The sequence below is a fragment of the Sapajus apella genome, unplaced genomic scaffold (assembly GCF_009761245.1).
Source record: "Sapajus apella isolate SASKATOON/1434 unplaced genomic scaffold, GSC_monkey_1.0 scaffold45, whole genome shotgun sequence".
NCBI lineage: Eukaryota > Metazoa > Chordata > Mammalia > Primates > Cebidae > Sapajus > Sapajus apella.
In genome coordinates, this window is record NW_022436985.1 from 14,423,193 (window position 1) to 14,434,739 (window position 11,547).

Consider the following 11,547-nt stretch of genomic DNA (forward strand, 5'->3'; position numbering starts at 1 on the left):
TTGCTGAGTCATGCTGGCCTGCATGTCTACCTTGGCCTATTCTTAACCAAAGCACATCCATTTACCTTACACCTCTCCATGAGACCCATGTCCAAAAAATGGTGGCCTTAGCATGATTTCAGGGTGGAGTTTTGGGGTCTCTGATGTCAAAAGGTGAAGCAGGCTAGGCATGTTGGCTTACACCTGTAGTCCCAGCACAAGCTTTGTGAGGCCAAGATGGGCCAATCACTTGAGCCCAGGAATTTAAGACCAGCCTGGGAAACATGGCAAAATCCCATTTCTATAAAAAATACAAAAATTAGCTGGGGACACTGCAGTGAGCTGTGATCATGCCACTACACTCTAACCTGGGAAACAGAGTGAGTAAGACTGTCTCAAAACAGCAACAACAACAAAACAAAAAACAAAAGTGAAGCCAAGGACATGAAGACCCTCACTGCACATCCTCTTTAGGCTGGCAAGAACTACCCCATGGTGGAAGCCAGCTTCTGGTGCCATGTTTTCTTACCAGGTGCCTGTGACAAGGAAGCAACAGTGACGGCCATGACACAGAAGTATTAGCTTGAAGCTTTAGTACAGGAACTGCACAACAGCTGCCAGAGCCAAGCCCACCATCTCCTATGATAAGAGCACTTTTGCAGAAACATGTCTGTACTGTTTGCAGTTGTTGGTTCTGGATAACTCTCGAGTGTGTCTCAAACCCAAAGCCACATTGGTACCCAAAATACAGAAACTGATTAATTATGAAGCATGAAATTATACCCTCAGTTTTAAAGAAGCAAAAATTGTGAAAAAGTTCAAAGGCTCCAAAAATGTTGTAATCAACAACAACTTGTAAAATATGCAACAGAACAGTGAAATATCATGGTAAGAGTAGAAGCTTTCTAGCAGCATTGACTAGCAATCCTACCACTCCTACAAGTAAACTCAGCCTGAACACACCAAAGAAAAGGACTGCAAACCCAAATCATGATATGTCTGGTTCCAAAGGCAAGAGACCAGTATCAATTTTGAGAACACCTGCATCTGGATAGTCAGTATTTTCTTGCTTCTCAAACATGTGAGCAAAACAAAGAGACATTTTTCTCAATGAAATGTTGGCTTCCTCTTGGTTCCCTCCCAGTTTGGGGAAAAGTTTTTCTATATAATTCCAGGTTTTTTTTTGAGACGGAGTTTCGCTCTTGTTACCCAGGCTGGAGTGCAATGGCGCGATCTCGGCTCACCGCAACCTCCGCCTCCTGGGTTCAGGCAATTCTCCTGCCTCAGCCTCCTTAGTAGCTGGGATTACAGGCACACGCCACCATGCCCAGCTGAATTTTTTGTATTTGTAGTAGAGACGGGGTTTCACCATGTTGACCAGGATGGTCTCGATCTCTTGACCTCGTGATCCACCCGCCTCGGCCTCCCAAAGTGCTGGGATTACAGGCTTGAGCCACCGCGCCCGGCCTAATTCCAGGTTTTTATTGTAAAAAAAAAGTATGTTAGTCAGAATGAAACCCAAAAGAATCCAAAGGTGGACTTCAGGAATTTCTGATCTTCTCTGAAGGGTGGACTTTGAAAATAAGAAACGCTTGATGTCAGTCAGTTCTGAAATTAAAGTTAGTGAAACAACTTTTTAAACTTTTATTTATTTTTTGAATACATGGAAACTTGATCTGAATGGGGAAAAAAAAAAGAAAAGAAAAGAACCGGCCCATGGTCAGTGATCTCTTCTCAGGAAGGAATGCTGGTTGATTATTTTGTGGAAACTGCAAAAGGGAGGGGCAGTGTCAGGGTGCTGGTTTAATGAAGGGTGGAATGAGTCTTTCCAAAGGGCTGGTTTTGTTTAATCTTTAGGGAAAAAAAGTCTAATAGTGGTTAGCAAGGGCGGGAGTATAATGAAGCATGATATGTTTTGGTTGTGCCTTCCTGCCAAATCTCAACTTGAATTGCATGTCCCAGAATTCCCACATGTTGTGGGAGGGACCCAGGGGAGGTAATTGAATCATGGGGGCTGGTCTTTCCCATGCTATTCTTGTGATAGCGAGTAAGTCTCACAAGATCTGATGGGTTTATCAGGGATTCCACTTTAGGTGTTCTCTCATTTTTCTCTTGCTGCCACCATGTAAGAAGTGCCTTTCACCTCCTGCATGATTCTGAGGCCTCCCCAGCCATGTGGAACTATAAGTTCAATTAAAGATCTTTTTGTTCCCAGTTTTGGGTATGTATTTATCAGCAGCACAAAAACAAGTTAATACAGTAAATTGGTACTAGTAGGGTGTGAGGGGTTGCTGAAAAGATACCCAAAAATGTGTAAGCAACTTTGGAACTGGGTAACAGGCAGAGGTTGGAACAGTTTGAAGGCCTCAGAAGAAGACAGGAAAATGTGGGAAAGTTTGGAGCTTCCCAGAGACTTGTTGAATGGCTTTGCCCAAAGTGCTGATAGCAATATGGACAATAAGGTCCAAGTTGAAGTGGTCTCAGATACAGATGAGGAACTTGTTGGGAATTGGAGCAAAGTTGACTCTTGTTATGTTTTAGCAAAGAGACTAGAAGCATTTTGCCCCTGCCCTAGAGATTTGTGAAACTTTGAAGTTGAGAAAGATGATTTAGGGTATCTGGTGGAAGAAATTTCTAAGCAGCAGAGTACTGTTAAAGGCATTCAGTTTTATAAGGAAAAGTGAGCATAAGTTTGGAAAATTCACAGGCTATGTGATAGAAAAGAAAAATCTTTTTTCTGGGGAGAATTTCAAGCTGTCAGAAATTTGCATAAGTAGTAAGGAGCCTAATATTAATCCCCAAGACCAAGGGGAAAATGTCTCCAGGCCATGTCAGAGACCTTCACAGAAGTTCCTCCCATCACAGGCCTGGAGGCCCAGGAGAAAAAAATGGTTTCACGGACTGGGCCCAGAGTCCCTGTGCTGTGTGTAGCCTATGGACTTGGTGACCTGTGTCCCAGCCATTGCAGCTGTGGCTGAAAAGGGCCAATGTAGAGTTCAGGTTGTGACTTCAGAAAGCCAAAGCCCCAAGTCTTGGCAGCTTTCACATGGTGCTGAGCCTGCGGGTGTACAGAAGTCATGAATTGAGGTTTGGGAACCTCCGCCTAGATTTCAGAAGATGTATGGAAATGCCTGGATGAGCAGGCAAAAGTTTGCTACAGGAGTGGAAGGCCTCATGGAGAACCTCTGCTACAGCAATGTGGAAAGGAAATGTGGAGTCAGATCCCCCACACAGAGTCCCTACTGAGGCACTGCCTAGTGGAGCTGTGAGAAGAGGGACATTTTCCTCCATAATCCAGAATGGTAGATCCACTGACAGCTTGTACAAGGCACCTGGAAAAGCCACAGACACTCAATGCCTGTGAAAGCAGGCAGAAGGGAGGCTGTACCCTGGAAAGCCACAGAGGCAGAGCTTCCCAACACCATGGGAACCCATCTCTTGCATCAGCATGACCTGGATGTGAGACCTGGAATCAAAGGAGGTCATTTTGGAGCTTTAAAACTTGACTGCCCCACTGGATTTCAGACTTGCATGGGCCCTGTTACTCCTTTATTCTGGCCAATTTCTCCCATTTGAAACAGCTGTATTTACACAATACCTGTACCCCCATTGTAACTAGGAAATAACTAGCTTGATTTTGATTTTACAGGCTCATAGGTGAAAGGGACTCATCTTGTCTCAGATAAGACTTTGGACTGTCGACCTTTGGGTTAATGCTGAAATGAGTTCAGACTTTGGGGGACTGTTGGGAAGGCATAATTGGTTTTGAAATGTGAGGACATGAGATTTGGAGGAGCCAGGGGTGGCTTGATATGGTTTGGATGTGTCCCCACCCAAATCTCAACTTGAATTGTATCTCTTAGAATTCCCACGTATTGTGGGAGGAACCCAGGGGAGGTAATTGAATCATGGGGGCTGGTCTTTCCCATACTATTCTTGTGGGAGTGCGTAAGTCTCATAAGATCTGATGGGTTTATCAGGGGTCTCAGCTTTAGCTTCTTCCTCATTTTTCTCTTGCCACCACCATGTAAGAAGTGCCTTTCACTTGCTGCTGTGATTCTGAGGCCTCCCCAGCCATGTGGAACTATAAATCCAATTATACCTCTTTTTGTTCCCAGTTTTGGGTATGTCTTTATCAGCAGCATGGAAATGAACTAATACAACATGTGTCTGACTTTCCATCCTGTCATGTCCAGGAACTCAGTTTTCAAGGTTTCTCTGGTGTCCCCTTGGCCAAGAGAGGGTCCATTCAGTCAGCTGGGGGACTTGGGATTTCTTTTTTGTTTCTCAGTCATAAGACCTTCATGTGACAGCCAGAGAAAGGGAATGAAGACATAGAGACACCAAGATAAATCTGAACACACAGGCCTTTTAAGTCCCCCAGTTTATTACTGTTAGATCATACCCCCTTGTCCAATCATGTTTCTCCACGACTATCCACTCTTCATCAAACCTAAACATAAAAATACACGGTTTTCTCCATTTTGGGGATCTTTATTTCTTAAGGCTTCCATGTCGCATAAAAGTTTGGCTAAATAAATTTGTTATACTTTTCTCTTGTTAATTTGTTTTTTATTATGAGGTTTAAGCCATGAACTTTGTCAGAAGTGAGGAAAAAATATTACTTTTTGTTCTCTACACCATTCTATTAATTTCTTTTTTAAAAAATTATTCTATTCTTCATGTGTAGGAGCTATACTTAATAAAAATCATTCCCATAGCAGAGCTTACATAAGGTAGTAATTAGCCATGCAATTGCAAAAAAACTAAAATAAATAAGCTCTGATTCAGGTTGGGAGGCAAATATTGAACCCCTGCAGAGAGAGCAAAATCCCAAAGAAAGACCTTTCCTTCTGCCACATGTGTAGCCATCCAAAAACCAAAGAATGCTGAACACATGTGAATGCTTCAACAGCAATGTCAAATCTGAACTAAAGGTTAAAAAAAGACAAAAATACTAGTAAACAAGAGTGACCTAGAGGATATTGCCTGTCCTGTAACTTTTAATTGTTTTTGTTTTTTAATTAATATTTCTTGAGAGGAAAGAGTTTTCTTATCATAAAACTAATATTCACTGCCAAAAACTTAGAAAATAAAGAAAAGACAAAAAAAAAGTTTTATTAAAACATTTCCTCATCAGGAAATAACTCATGCTGGCCCTTTGGGATGCATTCTTCCCATATATACATTTTAATTGTAATGTGATGGGCTTCCCACCAGGTAACTGAAGGGTGCATGTCTGCTGCTTGAACCTTGAAGGCCAGATGGTAAGCCAAGGCCATGGTGCACAGCTGAGGAGCCGGTATCCCTGAGATACTAAGCATCCTGGGGAGTATCTGAGAACCTACCAAGAAAAACAGTCTTATCACTCAAACACAGTAGGCAACGAGCCAGAAAATTAGCTTAAAAATAGTTCAGAGATGCGGGTGGCACAGATCTCAAGAGCTGTCCTGCTGCCGTCCAGGAGTGCCCTGTATGTAAATCTTAATAAACTCATCTATTTGCCAAGCTGGACTGTCCAAATAATTCTTTGGTGTCTTGGCTCTCTCTAACGTTGGGGGAATATTTTTTGTATACAATTCGAAGTTTTTCTTGTAATATTAATGCACTTGAATGTGCTGTTTGTTCGTCCTGTGTAAAGAAGACAGGGTCACTGTGGACACCTGTGGTTCAGACATAGTACAGCAGTTGCTAGAAGCTGATGAAAATATCATTCTTGGCAGAATCATCCATCCTTGTTAAGAAGATATTCCAGAATGTTTGTATTTGCACATAGTCAACTCACAGCCTCAGATGAAAAAAAAAAAAAATAGACTCTTTTCCAAAGACTTTGTAGGGGAGGAAAACCTTTTTCCTCCGCCCTCTTATGTTCTGTAGTTGGGGCCTGTGAATCAAACTGACAAAAGACAGATTAACAGGAGAAAAAGTGGCCAAGTACAGTGACTCACATCTGTAATCATAGCACTTTGGGAGGCCTAGGCAGGAGGATCACTTGAGGTCAGGAGTTCAAGACCAGCCTGTCCAATATGGTGAAATCCTGTCTCTACTAAAAGTACAAAATTTAGCTGGTTGTGGTGGTGGGCACCTGTAATCCCAACTACTTGAAAGGCTGAGGCAGGAGAATCATTTGAACCCAGGAGATGGAGTTTGCAGTGAGCAGAGATTGTGCCACTGCATTCCAGCCTGGGTGACAGAGCAAGACTCTGTCTCAGAAAAAAAAAAAGAAAGGAGAAAAAGGTTTATTTGTGTGCACCCAGAAGTCAACAAAAGAAGTAGCTGTCTTGTCAAATGGTTAAAGGTTTATAGACCTAAGTTAGCAGGGGAAAAGGAGAGAGGAGAAAAGGCTTCTATGGGAAGAACAATTAGGTTTCTTTAGGAAAGACAAATGAAATTTTAGGAGAACAAATAGGAGAAAGAAAATTTGTGATAACACTGTCTACATAGGCAAGTGGTCCTTCCATCTTCTTTGGGGCCATAAAACTCCCCTGAAGAGGAGATTTATGGTAGACTTACTCTTGCTCTCTCTCCTGGGAATGGAAGCCACCTCACAAGGAAATTTATGGCAGTCCTCGTTTCTGAGGTTTCTGCTTTTAGTCAGGTAAAAGAAGCTCTGAGCAGGTTTCTTTCTACATCTGTTGAATCTCAAATGCCTTCAGCTCAAAATAATCTTTGTACCAAATCTGGGGTTCCAAGTGGATCTTCACACCTTCAAAGGGGAAAAGCCACAAAAGTATGGAAGTTAATGCTTTTTGCATCATGGCACTGGGCTGGGCTCTTGACTCACAACAGTTCCATGAAAGTGTTACAGGAAATGGGTGTCGATCCAGACCCTAAGAGAGGGTTCTTGGATCTCACACAAGGAAGAATTCAGGGCGAGTCTGTAAAGTGAAAGCAAGTTTATTAAGAAGGTAAAGGAACAAAACAATGGCTACTCCATAGACAGAGCAGCCCCGAAGGCTGCTGGTACCCATTTTTATGGTTACTTCTTGATGATATGCCAAATAAGGGGTGGAATATTTATGCCTCCCCATTTAGACAATATAGGGTAACTTCCTGACGTTGCTGTGGCTTTTGTAAACTGTCATGGTGCTTGTGGGATTGTAGCAATCAGGATAACCAGAGGCCACTCTCGTGGCCATATAGGTTTTGGTGAGTTTTAGACAGTCTCTTTTGCTGCAACCTGTTTTATCAGCAAGGTCTTTATGACCTGTATCTTGTGCTGACTTCCTATCTCATCCTGTAAGTTAGAATGCCTTAACCATCTGGGAATGCAGTCCAGTAGGTTCCAGCCTCATTTTACCTACCTCCTATTTAAGATGGAGTTACTCTGGTTCATACACCTCTGACAAAATTAAAACCATTCTACTTTTATTCCACAAACATTTAATGAGTGTACCCTAAGTGGAAGATTTTACAACCGGGCACTGAGGATGCAAAACCAAGTAACAAATTGCTATTGCCTTGAAGGCATTGCAGTCTAAGGGAAATCAAAGTCTAAGGGAAATCAAATCATCTGCTGTGATAGAGATGGGTATTCTGCATACAAGCAAGTGCCACGGAAGCACAGAGGAGGAACACCTGCATCTGCTGGCTGACAGCCCTCGGGCTGAATCTGAACCTGAGAGGTAACTTATTTGACCTATGCAACTGTTACGGGTTGAATTGTGTCCCCAAAAAGACGTGTTGGAGACTTAAATCCCTGTACCTCAGAATGTAATCTTATTTGGAAATAGATAGTTACAGATGAAATTAGTAAAGATTCCTACTGGAGTAGGATAGGCCCCTACTCCAAAATGACTGATGTCCTTATAAAAAGATCAGAAACCAGGCCCCTCCCCTTCCAATCACTGGTCTTTGTTTTAGATTAACTGCTTCCTTCATTGTCCCATATCTAAAACAGACAAAATGATGCTGAAGACCCCATGACTGTTACCCTTTCAGTGTGGAGTGTTAAATATACCTTTCCTGAGAAAAAAAACCAACTCAGCTCATCCAATCATTGTAACAATGCATTAGGCCTCACGTAGAAAGATACTGAAATTCTGTTATTCTTCTCTATGTTTTGTCTAAATAAACAGTCCTAAACTCCTACACTTTATTTTTATTTTTTGAGATGGAGTTTTGCTCTGTTGCCCAGGCTGGAGTGTAATGGCATGATCTTGGCTCACTGCAACCTCTGACTCCTGGATTCAAGCAATTCTCCTGACTCAGCCTCCTGAGTAGCTGGGATTACAGTCATGCGCCACCATGCCCAGCTAATTTTTTGTATTTTTAGTAGAGACGGGGTTTAACCATGTTAGCCAGGCTGGTCTCAAACTCCTGACCTCAGGTGATCCACCTGCCTTGGCCTCCCAAAGTGCTGGGATTATAGGCATGAGCCACTACGCCCAGCAACTCCTACACTTTAGAACACTGACTTCCATTATTCAGAATCTGTGTTTACTGCGTGGCTGTCCTCAAATTTTGCATTTGAACAGACTTTTTTTTCTTTTTTGGAGACAGGATAGTCCCCTCTCACCCAGCCTGGAGTGCAGTGGCATGATCATGGGTGATCATGGCTCACTGCAGCCTGGAACTCCCTGGGCTCAGATGATCCTCCCACCTCAGCCTCCCGAGTAGCTTGGACTATAGGCATACACCACCATGCCCAGCTAATTTTTGTATTTTTGGTGAAGACAGGGTTTCACTATGTTGCTCAGGCTGGTCTCAAACTCCTGAGCTCAAGTGATCCTCCTGCCACAGCCTCAAAAGTGCTGAGCTTACAGGTGTGAACCACTGTGCCCACCCTAAACAAACTCTTTAAAATAGATTCTGACCCTTTGGATGATTCTTAGGTTACAAGATGATGTGAAGACATGGGGAGAATGTCACATGATAACAGAGGCAGAGACTGGAGAGGTGTGTCTGAGAGCCAAGGATGTCCCCACTGACATCTCGATTTTGGAATTCAAGCCTCCAGAACTGTGAGAGAATCCATTTCTGTTGTTTTCAGTCATCCAGTTGGTGACACTTCCTTAGAGCAGCCCTAGGGAAATGAATATAACAGTGTCACATTGTTAGACACTGTGATGCCTCATCCCTCTTCCTGATGTTCTCTTTCGTGTAGCTGAGGTGAGCCCCACAATCATAATGCCCCTGCCTCGCTCCTTCCCTGCACTCACTCTTCCCCAGCAGAGGAGAAGTAAATTGTAACTGCTGAGTTTGAGATACAAGAACAGGGCTCGTGTCCTAGCTCTGTCTTATCCCAGTGTCCTCTTTGCTCCTGCCCTGAGGGTCTCCCTTCTGCTTAATTCTGCCATGCTCTGAGTTAGAGCTCTAAATCAGGTTCCCAAGAACCAGAACCTGAGATGAAAGTTCTTGTTTCAGTGCTTCACTGATGGATGCTCTCAGGAGAAGCAGAGTGAGGAATGAGGATGGCATCGAGGATAAAGCTAAGTGAGGAGGTGGTCCCAGCTGCAGCCTGGCTTCAGTCTAATCCCTTGAAGATGCTCTGGAGCACAAATGGCCACACAGAGTCAGTCCATTTGAGGAGAAGGGGCTGGCCTTTTTCTCCTTCCCTGTGAGTTAGTCATCAGAAGATCAGGGGCAGATGAATGAGGATGTGGCAGAGCCTCCTGGGCAGGGCAGGTCCAAGCAGCTCCTGTGTGGCTGAGGGAAGTTCTCCAGCAACAGGGCAGCTCTGGAGTCCATCGGCCTGTAGTCACAGCAGCTGGGAGGCAAGAGTGATGAGAGCACCTGATGGCAAAGGGGATCTGGGCCTGCAGGCACCCCCCCCCACCACAGCAAAGCTGTTATATTGCCCAGTGTTTCTCCTGCCTGGGGGGTCTCATGAATGGAAGAATCAGAGCCTGAAGTCCCTTCTTCTTGCAGTGTCCTTCTAGCACTCTATCCACAAAACCTAACAAAGTGCTTGCTGCAAAGAATTGCTTACAGAGTCCAGTCCATTAGCACAGAGCAAATGGTAGAGTAGCCTTTGAGCTGAGCAGCGATACATTGATAACTAGCACACCCACTAAGATCGTGTTTATGAAACCCATCTAATTGTCCCATAGAACTAATGTTTAATGGTTTCTTTTGAATAAACATAGAAATAGACCCTCCCAGTCTTGAAACTTAAGACAATTACATCTCTCTTATGTGAGTTTCTTTCTCAGGAAACCAACAATCAGGTCTTCCTCATGGCGTCCAGGAAGTGAAACTTACCAGATCACCACATCTGGACAATGAGACACCAGATCCCTCATCTATCATGATTTCATAAGCGACCACCTGCTTCCTATGGCTGACCTCTTCCTCATGCCCCCCGAATTCCTGTTTCTGTGCATGAAGTTACATTTCTTATCTGCTATATAAGCCCCTAATTATAGTTGGTCAGGGAGACAGATTTGAGACTGATTCTAATCTCTTCAACTGAAGCACCTGATTAAAGCCTTCTTCCTTGGCAATACTCACTGTCTCAGTGATTGGCTTTCTGCGTGGCAAGCAGCAAAGCCTAGACTGAACCCCTGGTGTTTCAGTGACGTTTAGCACTAAGCCTTCCTTTGTGTTTCTTCTCTTTCTTCCTTTTTAAAACCTTTTTAAGTGTTTATAATATCGATACAAAAATTAGCAAAAGAGCCCCTCCTGTCTTGTTCCTTTGCTCAGGCCTGCAGCACTGGCAGGATGGACAAGCGTCAGGGTCTTTGAACTGCCAGGACTGAGTGCTATGGCTACTCAAAATGGGACTAGAAATGTCATGATAAACACAATAAACAAACATGATAAACACACAAGGAGACTCATCTGGGCACAGCCCAGCAAATGGAATTGTGCTGGGAAAGTAGAGATTGAAGCCAAACTGCTCAATTCTGCCATGCATCTGTTCAAGCAGTGATGGCTGCTCAAACTTTAATAAGGAAAATGATGAAGGCCATTGGATGTGGCTACAGAGAAGTCCCCAGTATTCAAAGACACCACAATGTTACCCAATTTACTTACCTACACCTTACCTCTGGCGGGTGGATTTGGTAGCAAAGATCATGCTGTTGGTGACTTTCCTGGAGTCTCTTTTTGCCAAAGGAGCCAGTGATTCTCTTTTGAGAGACAAGAAGAAAAGGCCAGCATCATAAGTTTTGATAATACATTTTCATAAAATGTACTTATCTTTTATATTTATATTTTACATATTTTTATATTAAAGTATATTTGAAGATAAGCCTAGGCAATATAGTGAGACCTCATCTCTACCAAAAATTTTTAAAAATTGGCCTGGCATGGTGGCACACACCTGCAGTCCCAGCTACATGGGAGGTTAAGGTGGAAGGATCATTTGTGCCCCAGAGGTCGAGGCTGCAGTGAGCCATGATTGTGTCACTGCATTCCAGCCTGGGCAACAGACCTTGTCTCCAAATATATATATATATATATATATATACACACACACACACACACACACATATACGTATAAACACACACATATTTGGAGATATATGTATATGTACATACATGCATATGTATACATATTTATATACATAAATTTTTGGAAAAAAAAGAAAATAGAATCATATTGTATTTTTTCATATTTTTTCC

At 43.1% G+C, this 11,547-nt stretch overlaps 1 pseudogene; it reads left to right on the forward strand.

The window, feature by feature from the left end:
* The first annotated feature begins 543 nt into the window (after window positions 1-543).
* Window positions 544-1,558, forward strand: LOC116524555 (annotated as a pseudogene).
* Window positions 1,559-11,547: the final 9,989 nt, after the last annotated feature.